Genomic DNA, 20,581 nt, shown 5'->3' with positions numbered 1-20,581 from the left:
TTTTCTTTGAAAAATAAGGAAATTTCTAAGTGACCCCAAACTTTTGAACGGTAGTGTATGTGTCTTAATACAAGCTGTTGTTAAACTGAAGAGCATTCATCTATTCCAATGTGATCCTCAACTAAAAAGGAATTTTCTCTTTATTTTCTTTCATTTTATTTGTATGTTAATTTTGGGGTTTGGGTGAAGGTGTGGTGTGGGTGTGGGTGAGGTGTTTGGTTGTTGAACTGTAAGTATGTATGTTCAGATATATGGTATATATACACTGTCTGACATCTATCACACTTCGATATAATCTTCAGCTGTCTTATACAATGAAGAATTTGTTGATGTTCATTATGGTTGGGAAAACTTAATAACAAAGTGTGTGAAATTTGTAACACTAGAAGACTGCGGTATCAGTCATGACTCCATAAACTGTGATCTACTGGAGTGACTAGATTTACTCTCTACCGTGTCACTTAAAACATAAGTATTGGTGTTTATTTCAGCAAAGGTTACATCTGTACAGCTGCTTAAGGCAGATATAAGGCTGATATAAAATGACCTGTCTTATAGAATTCCAAATATTGTCATGTGCATTATACTGTTGGGACCTGGTATTTGTGAACTACAGTTCGGCCTACATGTGTAGTCAAAAGCCTAAGGCTGCATGTCCTTTTATTCTGGAGAAATCCAGAGCCTCCAGAACTCCGTCTCCCAGAGTGCCTCAATGTCACACAGAGGTGTGAAAACCAACCGGGGACACAAGTTTCAACTACTATTGGTCACTCTGGCCCCCATGACCTATGAGGTCACCAAGTCAATATAAGGCCAGGTCTCCCTCTCTTCACTCTCTTTCCATGCACCTCTACGAGAGGAGCACACCGCATCCACAACTCCTCAATTCCTCTTTCGACGCGACCGTCCGAGAGGAGCCCACCTCTCTGTCTGTGCACCGAGCGAGGGAAACCTCCTCCAATCCAAGCTCTACCAACCTTCAAGCAGCGACGCGATGTCCTGCCGGAGACCTTCAAACAGCAACTGAGCTGCACCGCACAACAGAACCACAAAGGCAGGAGCCACAAAACCAGCAAGACGACTTCACAGAACTTCGAACAGCACAGCAACCTTTTCTCCCTTTCCATGGACGGGTAACACAACTGGACTGTTTATTTGATTCCATGTGATGTTTATAAGTTTGATTTGTGTTGCTGTGATATTTTGGTTACAAGTTATTTGAAAGTTAATGTTAGTTATGCTCTTCAGTCTTTCCTTGCATGCATCTAGTAACTTTCCGTAATTTGGCACCAACACAGACACACGCATATCTCAGCACCCATCTCTCTGACCCCCGATACATGTCGTAAACATTCCAAAGGGGGGGGCGTTATCTTTGGAGTGGCCAGCCGCCATTTTGGAAGCACGCTCACTCACACAGACACACAGAGACACAGACACACACAAGTATACTCACATACACATCTTTGTTTAATAAGTACACCGTTAGTGATTTGTGTTTTTATACTTTATTATATTCATAATAAATGTTTTTCTTTCACAAATGTTTTTTTCATTAATGTTGCATAAGTGAATTTTGCCAACCCCTACACTGTCAAGAACTCTATATCCTTCAACTAAGCTAACTATCTACATGGTAATTTTGGTTATAGTTATTAATTTAATTGTTAATCAGAGTTCCAAATTTGTAGATAGTACTTTTATGAGAATTAATCAATAAATTATTTTCCCTTCCTTTGAAGGGTGGTGCCCCGAGGTAACTTTAATCAATTAAAGTTATTATTTAATATTAATATTTTTAATATTATTATTCAATATTTTATTTTGATAACCAAATTTATTGAATGCCGAAAGGCACACCATTTTATGGTATCACGTTTAATGCATTATTGCACAACAATACATACCATCAAAAATAACTGTACTACAAACCCATGATATGGCTGATAATAAATAAAACATTACCCATGATAGAACTCTAACACAATCAAATACAATGAAGTACAAAAATACAATGCAACACTTTAAATGTTTAAGCACAACGCATCTAAGATTGTTGAAGGTGCAGTGGGTCAACATTGGAATCAACTTAAAACAACCCTGTGTGTCACTATACAGATGCCTTGTGCTTATCTGTGAGACACAAGCTGATCAGCCAGTCCTCAATGACCTGAAAAATAAGCAGCCTCGACACTGTTCCCAATTTTGGTCTCCAGATGGCAGTAGACGACATGAAATAATACAGCGTCAGTCCCTTCATTCACTCATCTATCCCAGCAGCAGAGAAGAAAGTATCTTAGAGGAACACAGGTTTTGACTTTCAAGACATTTTTCTGTAACAATTATAAAAGTGTTTCAAACTATCTGATCAGTCCCTGGAGTTTGTTGGGCTGACAGCAAATACATGGAAAGTTGACCAGAATGCTGTGTTGGCAATGCACTGAAATCACAGCTGTGGGAACATTCATTCATCTATCCACTCCATACTGCTCTCTGAGCCTATAGGTCACAGAGAGACCTTCCCCTCATCCTTTGGTGTGGTGGTGGGATGTGGACCCCCAGGCAGATGGTTTGAGGAAAGATCTGCATGTGTGTTTGTGTTTCATCCATCCCCTCCTCCACACTTCCAAGTGGGTAATCAATTAAATGCATCCTAACCACCACCATCCCCCCGTCGCTGCCCCTGCAGATGCAGGCCTACGGATATGACTCAGTGTGGATGTTTTGCATTTTCCAGGGAAGTGGGGAATTGAGCTGTGCTTTGGGGGAGGTAGGGGTAGATTGACCCAAGGATCTCAGCGCACACACAGAGTGAATATATTTGCATCTCTGTATGTGCTGAACAACTTGGGGAAGCCTCTAAAAGTGCGTAAGCAATCATTTGGCACTGGACTGGTCCTTGGCTAAGATATTGTTGCTATAGCTTCAATTCTACCGCGGCACATATGCAGATCACTGTATTAACTGTAGAAATATCTTAAGTGTATTTTTGCTTAATTTGATGAAGGCTGTCAGATTTGATCCGCTCCAATAGAAGACCAGTGTCTGTCTCAGTTGACCAGAAGCTTGTTTAAGCCTTAAATATGCCTTAAATAACACTGAAGCTAAAGCAACAAGCCGCACACTTTATGTCAGCATCCTGACATAAAGTAGATAGACAATATTACACAGACAAACCAGAGGTTACATTAACACTTTATTGTTTGTATCCTCAAACAGTATGTTTCACTTTTACAAGAGAAAATAAAAGTCAATCAATCAATCAAATCAAATCAAATTCAACATTGATGAGATAAGACAGTGTCTAACATTAATGGAGAGGTGTCTGCCATTAGTTTTGTCTTTTTTCTAAATTGCAAATGTGGAATCGCAACACAAACTGCAACCCAAAAATTAACTATCATTAAGAAATATAACAGAACAATGACATACACAAAGTAAAATAATTAGCATTATAATGGTCTATTTTCTATAGCTTACAGACTCCCTGGTTCAACATTGGTCTGTAATGTCTATGTTCTATGTGCACACAGTTTCCCTGTAAGATGATGGATTGTTAGGGACGCAGTTTGAATAATCCGGCTCATAGGCACTGAATACTGTATGTTGGTGCTTAGGAGGTCAAATGTGGTTGATCCTAACAGGAGAGTAGAGATGTATTTAAACAAAGAGGATTAGACATTATGTCAGAGCCATGGGTTGTACTGCACAGTGACATAACCTGTTTCCATGTTTATATTTAAAGAATATAAACATATTATGACAGAAGTGAAGAACCCAGAGAGAATAGTCACCAACTGTGCAGTTCCCCTCAGTGTTCTGGAGCTTTGTAGCATCATTCAGCCTCTGGTTTTATGGCCTGCAGCTTCAGTGGAGCATTATTTTGGTGGAGATCATCATGTATTCACATGATGATCATGTATTCACATGATGATCTCCACCAAAATAATAAAACACTTTTGGAGTGTTGATTTGGCTGATTATTTTAAATATGTTCACTTTATAAATGGTTGATAAGTTGCTATTTATTGCTCTTTAAATGCCATTTTTATTAATAGTTAAAAAAACATTTACTTTGACCCCAAAAAACATCCATCAACCTCATTTCTTGTTGAATTGAGTTTTCGATCCGAATATTTTCACTTTTATTATATATATTTATAATCAAAATAATTGCTGAAATATTAATTGACAAGATAAGACAAAATAATTTATCACATAATAATAATAATAATAATAATTATAATAATTATTATTATAATTATAATTAAACAAAAATAATAATAATAATAATATCACATAACTATTTGAGGTAAAGTGAAATATTAAATATGTTAAAATATGTGTTTTTCTTTTGTATTTCATCATCTCCTGCTGCATATTCCAGCTCAGAACGTGTTTGTTTCCTTCTTTAGTAACTTAATAATAACCATCAGCTCTGTGGTTACGAATATTTGTAAAGTTTTCCAACTCAGCAACAAAATGTAGTAATTTATGTGCAAAAATAAACATTTCAACTGAACTGACATTCTGAGAGTTGTTTAAAATGAAACTTTTGAGAAATAGGAAAACACTCACATGGTACTCAAATACATATATTACGTTTTATATTAATTTAGTTTTTTGTTAAAGATGTAAAATAACAAGCAAAGATAGTTCAAATTCTAGTCCTGACAGGGAAACAAGAAATCCTGTTTTCATTTTCAACAGTGTGCAATGAGGATTAGATGTTTTATAAATGCACATGTCTTTCAGTCTTCATATCCCCAGTTTGTAGACTTGCAGATAAAAAGCTGCAGTCTCCAAGTCCAAACTCAGACTAAAGAGGTTGAGAAACACCAGCCATGACTAAACAGAGCTTGTAAAAATGTCCCTTAAACTGAAGATAAATAATAAAACAGAGGATGTAATACTGAAATATGCTTTTAAGGGTTAATAGCTTTTAGCCAATCTACATTATAAAGCACAACTTCCTCATTAACAAAGTGTTTGCAGAATCAAACATTTCAAACATGTTGAACTCAGTTAAACTGCTCAGTTTAAATAATTCCATGTTTTGTGAAAGTAAAGACAACATTGACAGCATATCTTTCAGTTCAGTACTTTATTGTCCTGCTTGGGGAAATTCAGCTTGTAATAGTCTACCTGTTTGTAGATGTTCTATTGCTACGTGTTAGCATTAACAGCTGTTTACTTACCATTCTAGCAGAAACAATGTTAGTTCAGCATCAAGCTTCATTCCTTCAATCCAGTGGTGGAAAACAGCACCAATGTTAACTCTCATTTCACTTCTCTTTCTGTCACTTCTTTACTCCTACTGAAGTTAGCATGCTAACCAGCTAGCCCCGACCTAGTGTTCACGCTCCAATATTGAATCACTCCAGTCTCCAGTCTGCCCTGAAGAAGTAGCTGTGCTCAGAGGACGTATTACAACCTCTTGTCTTGTAAAGACAATGATGGTTGAAGCTTTTGAAGAGAGACCATCACCACCACCTGCTACCAGCAAGAATCTTTGTACATATAGCACCTTCAACTGCTGTTGGTGTGTTTTTTAAGTCATCAGATAATTCAGGAAAGTAAGTAGTTGGGTTAAAGGAAACGTTTTCCTTCAAATAAATAACAAGGGGACCTGTTGCAGCCATAGCAGCTTTATTTAGCTCCTTTTTCTGCAATAGGGAATCAGGTAATTTACCTTTTTTTCAGACCAGACAGTCATGGATGTTTTACCTCTAACCTGCTGCTGATCTTTTACATTGAGGTTCAACGCGTCTGTGTTGAAACTTTCATCTTTTTGTCAAAATGAACATTATTGTTCCATTTACTCCCATCTATGTTAGCTTTAGGCCAATAGCAACTCTGATATGATTGTGACTTATAACGGTAATTAGCAGGAATCACCAGTCCAAAAGCTATTTTAATAAAATTATCCTGTGTTTAAAAGTACGTAAGTGGTATTAACATTATTCAAATTGAAATGTGTTTATGTTGGTCACCATGAAACAGGTCTGAAGAATTTAAGTTGAAAAGTTTTAAAATACAAATTATTTCTGACATCTGAGTACAAATGGCAGTAAGCACATGCAAAATCAGCGTTGGCATTATGAGGAGGTCTTGGAAAAATGTTCTCTGGCCCCAAAAAGTTTGAGGACCCCTGCTCTAATGAATCTGTTTCAGGGATTGTACACATTGATTTGTAGCCATTACATTTACAGTATCTATCTAAAAAAAAGACTTGGATGATTTGTTTGAATATGCTGAACACGTGTGGTAGCAAAGTGCACTTCTTACACTATTCTGACTGCAGTTACTCTTACGTGCTGTTCAAAAAAGAGACATCAGCTGAAAGTGTAAAGCTATATTTATTGAGGTTAACAACTGTAGTGGAAAAAAACTAAGTCTGGTTGAAACCTATTTTTTAGTTGAAGAGTAACTTTTTGCATACCTGTTTGAGACTTTTATGACCTGAACTGTTTGTGACCTGAAACCTATATAACATGTCTAAATACGTTTATGACCTGAAACCTTAATGACATTTTTTATCAGTTATTTACTCTCCAAAGAATTGAATTTATGTCTTCTCTATCTCCTAAGGAAACGTATGGACCCTATGTAAATCAGATTTCTGTGTTATGATTCCTGTCTCAAACTGCACCTACAGAACCAGTCTGAACTGGCTCAGACAAACAGCCTTAGTTATCCTATATAAGATCCTTGCATTTGACTGTTCTCCATCTTCACTCTGAGATCCCTGTGACTCTCTGTGTTGATCCTTTCTGCAGAAAGCTCCTATTAAAATACACAAAGACAAATTTTGTGTTCCAGCCTCTTGTATTTTCAGATTTCCATCACAATTTGGTGTCAGAAGTGGGATTGCATGACTGGGCACATCTGGACTTGGTGTCTACAGTTGAGTGGCCTTCTTGGGAAAGTATTTTCCAACCTTAACCTCCCCAAAAGGATGGGTGACACGCAGGGACCGAGACCTGAGCCCGGATCTTCTCAGCGCTGCGATCTATCTGGTGAGAATCTGAAAGTTCAAGTGTATTTTATACCAGCATACATAGTGTTATGGAGAAGTTGGTCAAAGGGGATTGGATCCTCCGACGGGTGAAAGCCCCGTAAATGTTTAACCAAGGTTTAGAAGAAACCTGGAAGGTAGACGGACGAGGTACCTTAAGAGTTTGTTAAGACCACAACCACAGAAATGATATAATACTGGTTAGTATTTGGATTGTGTGAAGCAAGACTCCAAAAGCGCGCTATTTAGAGAATTTCTTTAAGGCATTATGATTCATGTTGGTCAGGCAGGATATTTGAAAGTGTATTAAAAAAAAAAAGAGAGAAAAATTGAGAAATTACCAGTGACCAAGTAATTATAAGAGGAAATTACTATTGACTATATTATATAGGGGTATTACATTATTTTGAGGATGTTTATATTACTAAGTTTCATATTGCTCCTTACGAAAGCATTTTGGAGATTGATTGAAGACTTAAGGTAACTAATACTGAAAATATATATTTTTTTAAATAGGTAAAAGACAAATGTAAAGATTTGGATAATGGAACTGATCTGAGAAGTCCTAACATGAACTTCATGTGGAGGAACTATGTTGACACAGCACTAAGTCTGATACAAGTGTGGATGAAAGAATGTGGGTTTCCAGCTGGGGGGAGTTTTAGTATAAGACAGCTAAAACTGCTGAGACTGAAGCCAGAGGAGAAAGAAAAAGTAAGTTAGGCCAGAAAAGTAAAACTTAAATTGCAGGCAGTTAGGAAGGTATGCGGAATGTGGTCAGAAGAATTGCATCAAAGGGACAGAAAACAAACACTGACAGGGACAGATAACTCCTCACAAGTGTTGTGCCATAATGCATCAAACGTGATACCATGAAATGGTGTGCCTTTCGGCATTCAATAAATTTGGTTGTCAAAACAAAATATTAAATATTAATATTTTATTATTAATATTAAATAATAACTTTAATTGATTAAAGTTACCTCGGGGCACCACCCTTCAAAGGAAGGGAAAAGATAGCCAATTTATTGAATAAGTCTCATAAAAGTACTAACTACAAATTTGGAACTCTGATTAACAATTAAATTAATAACTATAACCAAAATTACCATATAGATAGTTAGCTAAGTTGAAGGATATGGGGTTCTTGACAGTGTAGAGGTTGGCAAAATTCACTTATGCAACATTAATGAAAAAACATTTGTGAAAGAAAAACATTTATTATGAATATAATAAAGTATAAAAACACAAATTACTAACGGTCTAATTGCTAAACAAAGATAGGTATGTGTGTGTGTCTGTGTGAGTCAGCGTGCTTTCAAAATGGTGGCTGGCCAAAGAGATAACACCCTTCCCCCACCTATTGGAATGTTTACGACCTGTAGAGATAATGAGGTGAAGAGTTATGCGTGTGTCTGTGTGTGTGCCAAATTAGAGAAAGTTACTAGATTGGATGCAATGAAAGACTGTGAAGAGCATAACAGACTAACATTACTTTCTCAATAACTTGTACCCAAAATATCACAACACCACAAATCAAACTTATAAACCTCACACAGAATCGAATAAACAGTCTTGCTTAGCCTAGTATAATTATTAAGCCCAGTTGTGTTACCAGTCCGTGGAAAGGGGAAAAAGGAAGTTGCTGTGCAGTTCGAAGTTTTGTGTCGTCTTGCTGGTTTCTGTTGAGCTGCGTAGCTCAGTTGCTGGCTGAAGTTTTCCTGCAGGACATCGCATCGCTGCTAGGATGTTGGTAGAGCTTGGAGGGCGAGGAGGTTTCCTTGGTGAGATGAGCTGGAAGCTGCACCTTTGTGCTCCTCTCGAAGAGTTGGATGGGAAGAGAAGATGTGAGCTGCCTCTTCCCACAATCCTTCCACAGCCTTCCCTCCTGTGGAAGGATTGTGGGAAGAGGCAGGAAGAGGCTCGACAGCCTTCTCTCCGTTGAGGGAGTGTAGAAAGAGAACAGAAGAGGCTGAAGAGGCTTTATATTGTCCCGGTGACCTCACAGGTCATGGGGTCCAGAGTGACCAATGGGAGTTGAAACCTGTGTCCCTGGGGGGGTTTTCACACCTCTGTGTGAAGTTGATGCCCTCTGGGAGATTGAGTTCCTTGCTCTGGTTTTTGATGGCCCCTGGGAGACTGAGTCCTGGGGGAACATGCGGCTTCAGGCTTTGATGGCACATGTAGGCCGAAGTGTGGTTTCACAAAAAACCATGGCCCAACACAAGTGTCTCAGTGTCTCAAAATGCAGGTTTGCGACCTCGACTCTGCCCCGCCGAGAAGACGACAACCTGAACAACAACAAGCTCCACCTCAAGCGGATGTTCCGCAGGAAGGAGCCCAGTCTCCACAACCTCCTCCACCTAATAACGTTCCAGACCCACAACTCCTCTCTTCACCTCGAACCAGACAAGCGGGCAATATGGACCGGGTCAGGATCCAGCCCAAATCGCGATGGTTGAAGTGACCTGATGTTGCCAGCCTGTTAAAAGTACAGGCATCAAGTGGGACTCGGGAAAACTCAGCTTATTAAAAGCACATGCAGTTCATGAGGAGAAGATAATTAAGCATGGAGAAAAGAAGAGGAAGAAAAGAGAGACTGATCTGCATAAAGCCTCACTGACAATGTTCAGAGGTACATCGCGGACGCAAAAGAGGAGGATTTCAAGGAAGAGGGGAGACCGCATATGGAATGATGATCCGGACATTTGTTTTCACTGTGGAGAGAAGGGACATTGGGCAAAAATTGTCCGAAGAAACAGCAACCTTACAAGGCTGATTGAACCGAGCGGGGATGGAGGAGAGGGAGGAACCAGCAACTTTGAACAGAGAACGAGACCGTAACACATCAAGAGGGTGAATGCACCACACCAACACAAACATTTATCACAGAAGTAAAGATTTTTGAGAGAAGAAAGACAAACTACTGATAGGAACATATGTCAAGTATCAATCAGATGCTTATGCTTATATGCCAGCGGTTCCCAAACTTTTTAGGCCACGCACCCCCTTTTGCATCCCGACCGGTTTCGCGAAACCCCAATCCACCACACCTTAAACAAAAAAAAACGCAACAGAGCCTATTTATAGCCACATTAAATGTATCATCTTTAATCATGAACATATGATCAGAACACATGTAACAAAATAATCAAGAGATCGCAACAATGCGCTCTCACATTCGAATGAAACTGAAACACTGCAACAAAGTTTCAATAAATTTCAACAAAGTTACACAAGCCGTCACTTTTAAAGAGCAAAGAGGAAGGAGAGGACACACGCACAGGCTCAGAGGCAGATTTTTTCATCATGAGAGAACATGGGGAAAAATGCTGTCATATTTTCAGCCGCATTAGAAAAAAATTGCATCAAATTAAATTTACAATTAACTATACATAAAAGCGGTTACGAAAATTAGAACACCATTAATCTGAATCAAATTACAATAGAGTAACACACGATCCACCACGTAAAGAACAAAGAGTGGCACATGCATAGGCTCAGAAACAGATATGGATCAAAAAGATGATCCATTTGAGGATTTTCAAGTGCAGCACAGGTGGCTCAGCCTGCAGCCAGAGAGAGGAAGGGAGAGGGAGGGGGAGAGAGCACCATTACATTTTTCCTCTCGCGCACCCCCTAGAGGCAGCTCGCGCACACCACACTTTGGGAATCCCTGTCATATGCCAATGCACTCACTCACAGTGTTAGGGAAAGAGATTACATTCCTTGTAGTTTCAGGAGCAACACATTCAGTCATCAAGAGTGATATGTTTGACACACATCCTAAAATGAGCAGATGATTTGTTAGATCTGTGGGGGCTTCAGGAAGCACCATGGTTGAAAAATTAATATCTAGTGATAGCATCACAGAAAAATTCAAGTGTTAATTTTTGCTACCCTCATGTTGTCCAATTAATTTGCTGGGAAGAGATGTAATTTGTCTTGTGGGCATTTCTCTCGTTTCCACCCCATCAGGAGTCATAGTGGTCCGAACAGCTGATCTGGATCCACCCCAGATTTACACATGCATTAAGTATAATGCTGATTCACTGTTATATGTGTATGAGTGGAAGCTCTGTTCATCTGTTGTCACATCAATCAACACTGATCTAGTGGATAAGGCACATTCAGTCACACTAAGAACAGACACCACGTATATGCATCCAGAAGATTTACACTGCACTGCACACATACACAAAGGGAAAGATGCAGATTTTGAAAAAAGATGGTTTAGAGACAGTTGTGAAGAAAGTTGTGTGAGAGAGAAGTTAACGCTAAGTTGCATGTTCTGGAATGAACATAGATGTGCTGTTTCTGTAATTTTACAGAACCAGAAAATAAGTCACCCTCTCAGTTCCTTCACAGATGTTCAGAGGCTGTTTCCTTTTTTGACGTTCCTGGTTCACACTCACATGTCTTGCTGTCAGAGCACAGAAAATATAAATGGCAAGACTTGGGACCATGGATAAAAATATGTGTCAATGCTGACATTTGGGAAAAGACATCAGATCCTGTAGTTCAGTATAATCCATTTTTGAAACTGTATAGAAAATGATTTTCATCTGTTGTTCACACATTCAGGACTGTTCAACTGGTACCAGACACACATACAGACACCCAATATGCACATGCATATTTACATTATACAAACAACATTTCAAGGGCACAATCATGATGTGGCTTTAATTCAAAACATGGAACTTGTGGTTATCACACCAAATTCTGACAATATCCACTGAGACAGGAAGCCATCGATGGTATTACACCAGTTTTCAACTCTCTATTGAAGGCAGGTGTAATTGTTCCTTGCAAGGATTCACTAGTGCACACGATGATTGGCGATTCATCCAAGATTTGTAAGTTGTCAACGCCACAGTACAACAACGTGCTCCGTCTGTTCCAAATCCTTAAACAATGCTCTAGCAAGTTCCGCCGGATAGTAAATGGTTCTCTGTTGTTGATCTGGCAAATGCATTTTTCAGCGTTCAAATTGATAAAGACAGCCAATACTGGTTTGTGTTTGATTCTAACAGCGAAAGTTATACCTTCACACGCCTGTATCAGGGCTATTGTGAATCACTGACCATTTACAACCAGGCACTAAAAGAAAGCTTAAGATCATTAGAGATAACACCAGGAACTGCACTTTTACAATATGTTGACAATGTAATGATTTGTTATCGGACTAAGAATAACGTGAAAACGATTCTGTGGCTCTCCTAAAACATCTAGCTGCAGAAGGTCATAAGGCAAGCCTGAAAAACTGCAGTTTGTCAAAGAACAAGTTTCATTTTTAGGGCATGTGATCACTGCAGAGGGCAAATCCCTCTCCCCTAAGAGAGTAACAGCAATTTAAAATATTCCTAAACCTGTTACAAAGAAACAAGGAATGTGCTCGTATTGCAGATATGCTGTCCTCGAGGCAAACATGGGGGCAAACAGAGACCTGTGGCATTTTTCTCAGCAAAACTTGAACCTATTGCTGCAGGCCTCCTTACTTGTCTTAGAGCTGTAGCAGCTGCAGAGGAGGCTGAGAAGGCATCCAATGATTTAGTAGGATACTAAAAAGATGTAATGATCTAAACCCAGCTACTCTTCTTCCAACAGAAGGAGATGGTGAACAACACAACTGTGTAGTAACAATAACTGAAGTTTGTTCCCCCAGACCAGACTTACAGGAAACACCATTGCAGAATCCAGACTTTGAACTGTTTGCTGATGGATCAGCGTCTCGCAATTCAGACACAGGAGCAAATCAAGTTGGTTTCTCTGTGGTAACAGCACATGATACATTGATTACACGACCACTCCCTGCTTTTCTGTCTGCACAAGCAGCAGAGCTCACTGCTCTCATTGAAGCATGCAAATTGGCTAAGGGGAAAAGGGTGAATATCTACACTGACAGTAGATATGCATTTGGTGTAGTACATGATTTTGGCACAATTTGGAAACACAGACAATTCCTTACGTCATCAGGCAAATCAGCTCTAGTGTCTCAGATGCTTGATGCTGTCCTCCTCCCCAAACAGGTTGCAGTTTGTAAATGTGATGCTCACACTTCTAATAATGACCCAGTGTCACAAGGTAATGCAAAAGCAGCTGCTCGCCAGCCACTACCTGCTTCACACATTCTCTTACAGGTCGACTCAACCACCCCCACGGCTCATTGATGTTTTACTGTAGTTGTGCATTCTCTTATGTTGTCATAAATGACAAAAAGGGGGGAAATGTAGTGGAAAAATAACTAAGTCTGGTTGAAACCTATTTTGTAGTTGAAAAGTAAGTCTTTGCATACCTGATTGAGACTTTTATGACCTGAACTGTTTGTGACCTGAAACCCAGATAACATGTCGAAATACTTTTATGACCTGAAACCTTTATGACCTTTTTATCACTTATTTACTTTCCAAAGAACTGAATTTATGTCTGCTCTTTCTCCAAAGGAAACATATGTAAATCATTTTCCTGTGTATTAATTCCTGTCTCAAACTGCACCTACAGAACCAGTCTGAACTGGCTCAGACAAACAGCCTTAGTTCTCCTATATAAGATCCTTGCATTTGACTGTTCTCCATCTTCACTCTGAGATCCCTGTGACTCTCTGTGTTGATCCTTTCTGCAGAAAGCTCCTATTAAAATACACAAAGACAAATTTGGTGTTCCAGCCTCTTGTATTTTCAGATTTCCATCACAATTGACAGTGAAAGAATTGAATAAATAAAATAAGAAATCAAAGAGTGAAAATGCAGTGTGAGGAAATTATTTGATTTAATAAAAGGCTATGGCAAACAGGAAAGTTTTCAGCATTTAAATAAAAGAACTAAGATTTGCAGCGGACCTGTAGTTCTCCAGGAGCTTGTTCCACAATTGCAGAGCACAGAAACTGAATGCTGCTTCTCCATGTTCAGTTTTGACTGTGGGGACAGAAAGCAGACCTGTTCCAGACAACCTGAGGGGTCTGGATGGTTCATAAAGTAGCAGTAGATCTGTTTCTTTGCCCTGAACCATCAGTGTTTTATAAACCAACAGCCTGATTTTTAAGTTAATTATTTGACAAACAGGGAATCTGTGTAAAGATCTCAGAACTGGAATGATGTTGTGATGGAAATTCATCTTGAGATTTGAAATAATGAAATTCTCAGACTGGAGTTGCCTTTGAGTCTTTTTAATAGTAAGCTCTGCAGAGGTTACTCAACAAGCACGGGTGCTCAAAATGGAACTGCCCCAAAGTTTACAAAAGCCAGAACTTATACAAAGAGGCGTTTCATAAAACATAATTTGAAAAAAAGACATGAAATCATCATCTGTGTCTATCTGCTGTGTCCGTCCGCTGTAGCAGTTGGAAGAAAACATCACCGAATAAGGGCATACACCCTGTTTGTCAAGGTCATAGCAGTGAGACAGCGCCAAATAAGGGTTCCATCCTGTCAGGTAGACAGTATCACAGCAGTGAGACACCTGGTCAGTGGAATTTTCCATTACAATGTGATCCAGTTTCTTGGCTTCTTTATTGTAAAGTCATTCACCTTGTTTCTCTATCTTATGGTATAAAGTCCAACTACTGTCTTTATTGTGTGTGCATATGTGTGTGTATGTGTCTGTTTGTGTGTGGATAAAGGACTTGAACAGAAGGAACTAACTGACTCTTCCCTTCCATGATGATCAGAGACAAACTGGGTGATAAGTTGCTGAACACACTGATCTGTTACTTCAACTCTGTTTATGTTTTTCTTTTATGTTTATGTATGACTAGCAGCACGAGCAGCTTGATTTTGTTTTAGTATTACTATATACAACTGATAATACAGTTATCATCTATTTCATTATCACTGTGCCTCTTTTGTGTTAGATTGTAAATTGCTAAGTTTTCTCCCTGGATATTGTCTTTTACCATTCAGCTCCTCAAGGTGTATAAGCTTCACTTTTTACACCTGTTCCGTGAAATAAAATACAAATTTATACCTCAATAAAACACAAAGTATTAATCACACCACATACATACATGGTACATTTAGTTTGCCCTCCCATGTTTTGAGGGAAGAAAACTTCTAACAAATGTTCTCATACTGTTCTCTGTAATAATAGAGTAGGTTAGATATATTTGCTGTGGTAGATCCCCTTGTCTTACATTTACTTACAGAGACGTCATAGGAGCTGCATTGATGTTTTACTGTAGTTGTGCATTCTCTTATGTTGTCATAAATGACAAAAAAGGGGGAAATGTAGTGGAAAAATAACTAAGTGTGGTTGAAACCTATTTTGTAGTTGAAAAGTAAGTCTTTGCATACCTGATTGAGACTTTTATGACCTGAACTGTTTGTGACCTGAAACCCAGATAACATGTCTCAATACTTTTATGACCTGAAACCTTTATGACCTTTTTAATCACTTATTTACTTTCCAAAGAACTGAATTTATGTCTGCTCTTTCTCCAAAGGAAACATATGTAAATCAGTTTTCTGTGTTTTGATTCCTGTCTCAAACTGCACCTACAGAACCAGTCTGAACTGGCTCAGACAAACAGCCTTAGTTCTCCTATATAAGATCCTTGCATTTGACTGTTCTCCATCTTCACTCTGAGATCCCTGTGACTCTCTGTGTTGATCCTTTCTGCAGAAAGCTCCTATTAAAATACACAAAGACAAATTTGGTGTTCCAGCCTCTTGTATTTTCAGATTTCCATCACAATTGACAGTGAAAGAATTGAATAAATAAAATAAGAAATCAAAGAGTGAAAATGCAGTGTGAGGAAATTATTTGATTTAATAAAAGGCTATGGCAAACAGGAACGTTTTCAGCATTTAAATAAAAGAACTAAGATTTGCAGCGGACCTGTAGTTCTCCAGGAGCTTGTTCCACAATTGCAGAGCACAGAAACTGAATGCTGCTTCTCCATGTTCAGTTTTGACTGTGGGGACAGAAAGCAGACCTGTTCCAGACAACCTGAGGGGTCTGGATGGTTCATAAAGTAGCAGTAGATCTGTTTCTTTGCCCTGAACCATCAGTGTTTTATAAACCAACAGCCTGATTTTTAAGTTAATTATTTGACAAACAGGGAATCTGTGTAAAGATCTCAGAACTGGAATGATGTTGTGATGGAAATTCATCTTGAGATTTGAAATAATGAAATTCTCAGACTGGAGTTGCCTTTGAGTCTTTTTAATAGTAAGCTCTGCAGAGGTTACACAACAAGCACGGGTGCTCAAAATGGAACTGCCCCAAAGTTCACAAAAGCCAGAACTTATACAAAGAGGTGTTTCATAAAACATAATTTGAAAAAAAGACATGAAATCATCATCTGTGTCTATCTGCTGTGTCCGTCCGCTGTAGCAGTTGGAAGAAAACATCACCGAATAAGGGCATACACCCTGTTTGTCAAGGTCATAGCAGTGAGACATCACCAAATAAGGGTTCCATCCTGTCAGGTAGACAGTATCACAGCAGTGAGACACCTGGTCAGTGGAATTTTCCATTACAATGTGATCCAGTTTCTTGGCTTCTTTATTGTAAAGTCATTCACCTTGTTTCTCTATCTTATGGTATAAAGTCCAACTACTGTCTTTATTGTGTGTGCATATGTGTGTGTATGTGTCTGTTTGTGTGTGGATAAAGGACTTGAACAGAAGGAACTAACTGACTCTTCCATTCCATGATGATCAGAGACAAACTGGGTGATAAGTTGCTGAACACACTGATCTGTTACTTCAACTCTGTTTATGTTTTTCTTTTATGTTTATGTATGACTAGCAGCACGAGCAGCTTGATTTTGTTTTAGTATTACTATATACAACTGATAATACAGTTATCATCTATTTCATTATCACTGTGCCTCTTTTGTGTTAGATTGTAAATTGCTAAGTTTTCTCCCTGGATATTGTCTTTTACCATTCAGCTCCTCAAGGTGTATAAGCTTCACTTTTTACACCTGTTCCGTGAAATAAAATACAAATTTATACCTCAATAAAACACAAAGTATTAATCACACCACATACATACATGGTACATTTAGTTTGCCCTCCCATGTTTTGAGGGAAGAAAACTTCTAACAAATGTTCTCATACTGTTCTCTGTAATAATAGAGTAGGTTAGATATATTTGCTGTGGTAGATCCCCTTGTCTTACATTTACTTACAGAGACGTCATAGGAGCTGTAATGTAAATAATAATCATAATCATCTTCATTTCTATAGCAGTTTTCAAATAACAGGTTTACAAAGTGCGTCACAGACATAAAAACAGAAAATACATGCAGTGCAATTACAAATTTAAACATGTTAATGGAAGAAAAAATTTATAGAATATATCAATAAAGCAAACAAAAGTTTGTTAAAAATGCATTTTTAAAAGAGGACAGTAAGGTTGCTTGTCTGACTGAGAGGGAGGTTCTTCCACAGTGAATGCCCTCCCTCCCTCTGTATAGAGTTGCCATGGGTACTGAGAATAACAGCTGGTTAGCAGAAAGAAAATTGAGAGCATGGGTAAAAGGGGTGAGAAGGTCTGCTAAGTGAAGGAGTGCAAGGCCATTCAGTGATTTAAAAACAAGTAAAAAAAATCATCATATGTCCGACTTCTTGTGAGAAACTTACCTGCTATGTTGTGCAAGTTGGAGACGGTTGATTGACTTCTGGAAGAGCCAGGCAAATAGAGAGTTGGAGTAATAGCTGGACACAAAGGCATGAATGAGAATTTGTGCACAATAGAATTAAAGGAGTGATCTGATCTTGTCCAATCACATGTGTACTCACAAAGCACTGTTAGATCCCCCTTGCTTGGTTTGGGTACCCCTTTGTTACAATGTATACTGGTATAAATGGGTGATTTAGATCCCAGATTTGCAGTTAATGGAAAAGCACAGAGAAATTGATGCCACAATAAAATCAATTTATTACAAAAAGTTATGTCCATCTTACCATGTTTCTTATGTTTGCACTCAAAAGCCTTCACCATCTTGTTGTATTTATATCGAAAAACTTGAAATTAACCTACAACAAAAGATAAGCTAGATAAGACAGGTAAGATTAGAAAACAAGTTTAGAAAAAGGTAGGATTAATGTCTTGGCATGCAGCTAAAACACAATATAAAAGATATACGATAAAAAAGTATATCTTCTATCTAGTGCATCTAACTTTGTGTCCTGTTCTGTAGAGAGAATGTCCCAAAGCAACTTTTTCACAATCTAACACAAAATGTAGTTTGTCAGTAGTAGTACTAGTATCCAGGCAGACAGCTAGTAGTCGGGCAGACAGCCAGTATCAAGGCAGACAGCTAGTAGTCAGCTATTAATATATTTGACATAACCTGTACATGTAAGTAAATGTTCTCAGCTCCAGCAGTATGCTTGAGCATGACAAGCTACAACACCATTAAGCTGATTTATGCATGAAAACAAACTATACTAACATTACATGTGTTTGTAAACAACTTTACTTACAGTCAAAAACAGCAGAGGCAGAAAGCAAGAAATAAAACCACTGGAGGTGTGGCAAGTGATCATCTCCAGCATTGTTGTTTTTGTTTTTGAAAGATAACTAACTCTAACATGAGCATGAAACACAACATGGAATGTGTACAATTCTACATGAACATACTGACAGCATCACTTAAATAACCTCACGAATGTGATCGCAGAAATGCTGACCTTGTAAGTAAAACATTGGCAAAGACAGTTTGAGCCAGATCTCGTATCAGCAGAAGTACTGCTAAAGGAATGTGGCCTCATGTAACATAGACCATCTCGAAATGTGTTCTGAGTGATCGGATCTCAAATGTCTCCTCAGTGTTTCTTTAAAAAATTAAAGAAACAAGAAAAAATCATCGAAGCTACATCACTGATCCTCACCCTGCAACACTCCTGACATGCAGAAATATGATTCCACAAAGCATTACTCATATAAATTACATATTCAGTAAGTAAATAAGTAAATAAATAACGTAAAAAGTAAAGTACGATTTCTTATATAATGTGGCAGTATAATACACATTTATTAGGATTTTTTATTGCTGCTTATTTCAAACAGACGTTGTTTTGATTTTAATCTCACCATGTTCTACTCAGGATCACTGCTCCTCTACCCAGTGCTCCTACAGTAGCTTATTAATGCAATTGTATAATACTTTAAGTATTTATATTTGACCTTACTTTTTAAACTTGTGTTTTCAGTTGATTCTCCATCTTCCCTCTCCCTTCTCCATTAATCCAAATCAACTGAGCTGCAACGTAAGAATGTATCACAGGTAATAGTCAGACAGACAGCGAGTAGACAGACAGCTAGTATCCAGGCAGACAGCTAGTAGTCAGGCAGACAGGTAGTAGTCAGGCATGCAGGTAATAGTCAGCCAGACAGGTAGTAGTCAGGCAAACAGCTAGTAGTCAGACAGAGAGGTAGTAGTCAGGCAGACAGGTAGAAATCAGGCAGACAGGTAATAGTCAGGCAGACAGCTAGTATCCAGGCAGACAGGTAGTAGTCAGGCAGAGAGGTAGTAGTCAGGCAGACAGGTAGAAATCAGGCAGACAGGTAATAATCAGGTAGGCAGGTAATAGTCAGCCAGTCAGGTAGTAGTTTTCAGGGAAAGACTCTCCCACCCACGACCTGACTATTCCCTTTGACAACTCTGTGTTAGCCCCCACCCAGACTCCTCGGAACCTGGGTGTGGTCCAGGCTCTGGTCATCTCAGGCTTAGACTATTGTTACTCCCTCCTGGCAGGTCTACCTGGTAGCGCCATCCGACCTCTGCAGCTCATCCAGAATGCAGCAGCTCGACTGGTCTTTAACCTAAATTCAGTCACACTACTCCCCTCCTCCACTCTCTTCACTGGTTACCAGTGGCTGCCCGTATCCGTTTCAAAACATTAGTACTTGCGTACCGTGCTGCGAACGGATCGAGTCCAGTCTACATCCAGGACATGGTCAAACGCTGCACCCCAGCCCCTTCACTCCGCTCTGCATATGCCAATCGGCTTGTTGCTCCCTCACTGCGAATTAATCATGACAGTTTGCTGTCCTGGCTCCTAAATGGTGGAATGAGCTCCATAATGATATCAGGACAGCAGAAAGTCTAAACATCTTCAGCCGCAAACTAAAAACACATCTCTTCCGACTATACCTTGAATAAAAGTTTAAACTAACAATTTAGTAGCACTTAAATGGCACTTACCTATAGCACTTTGTAGTTTGGCTTTCTTGAAGAAATGGTACTTTCTTGATTCTTGTTGTTCTGGGTTTGTACCCTCATGGTTGAGTGCACTTATTGTAAGTTGCTTTGGATAAAAGTGTCAGCTAAATGAAATGTAATAATGTAGTCAGGTAGCAGTCAGGCAGACAGGTAGTAGTCAGGCAGACAGGTAGTAGTCAGTCATTACATTCAGTCATTCTTCCATTACACTATAAGTCCGACCCATGGATCCACCCCATTAAGGTGTGGTCAACAGTATATAACTCAGGTACATTTGAACAGGTGGGTCTGAGACTCACACTTGTCTCTGGAGGAGGTATGAAGCTTACAGATGATCATTTTTTTCCTTTCACTGTATCTCATTGTTTGTGTGGTATTATTGTCTG

The 20,581-nt window shown here is 38.9% G+C and overlaps 1 long non-coding RNA gene across 1 annotated transcript in view; it reads right to left on the bottom strand.

Moving 5' to 3' along the window:
* Positions 1 to 242: 242 nt before the first annotated feature.
* LOC117767920 overlaps positions 243 to 20,581 on the bottom strand; it is a 34,506-nt gene continuing 14,167 nt past the window's right edge. Inside the window, exons 2-4 of the long non-coding RNA XR_004614956.1 lie at positions 18,593 to 18,596; positions 9,399 to 9,407; positions 243 to 460 (exon numbers count right to left, since the gene is read on the bottom strand). This is a non-coding gene — a long non-coding RNA (uncharacterized LOC117767920). The remainder of the gene's footprint in view (positions 461 to 9,398; positions 9,408 to 18,592; positions 18,597 to 20,581) is intronic.

This window comes from Hippoglossus hippoglossus, chromosome 9 (assembly GCF_009819705.1).
Source record: "Hippoglossus hippoglossus isolate fHipHip1 chromosome 9, fHipHip1.pri, whole genome shotgun sequence".
NCBI classification, from domain to species: Eukaryota; Metazoa; Chordata; class Actinopteri; order Pleuronectiformes; family Pleuronectidae; genus Hippoglossus; species Hippoglossus hippoglossus.
Note: the sequence above shows the minus strand (reverse complement) of the source record. Positions and strands in the feature narration are given on the sequence as shown.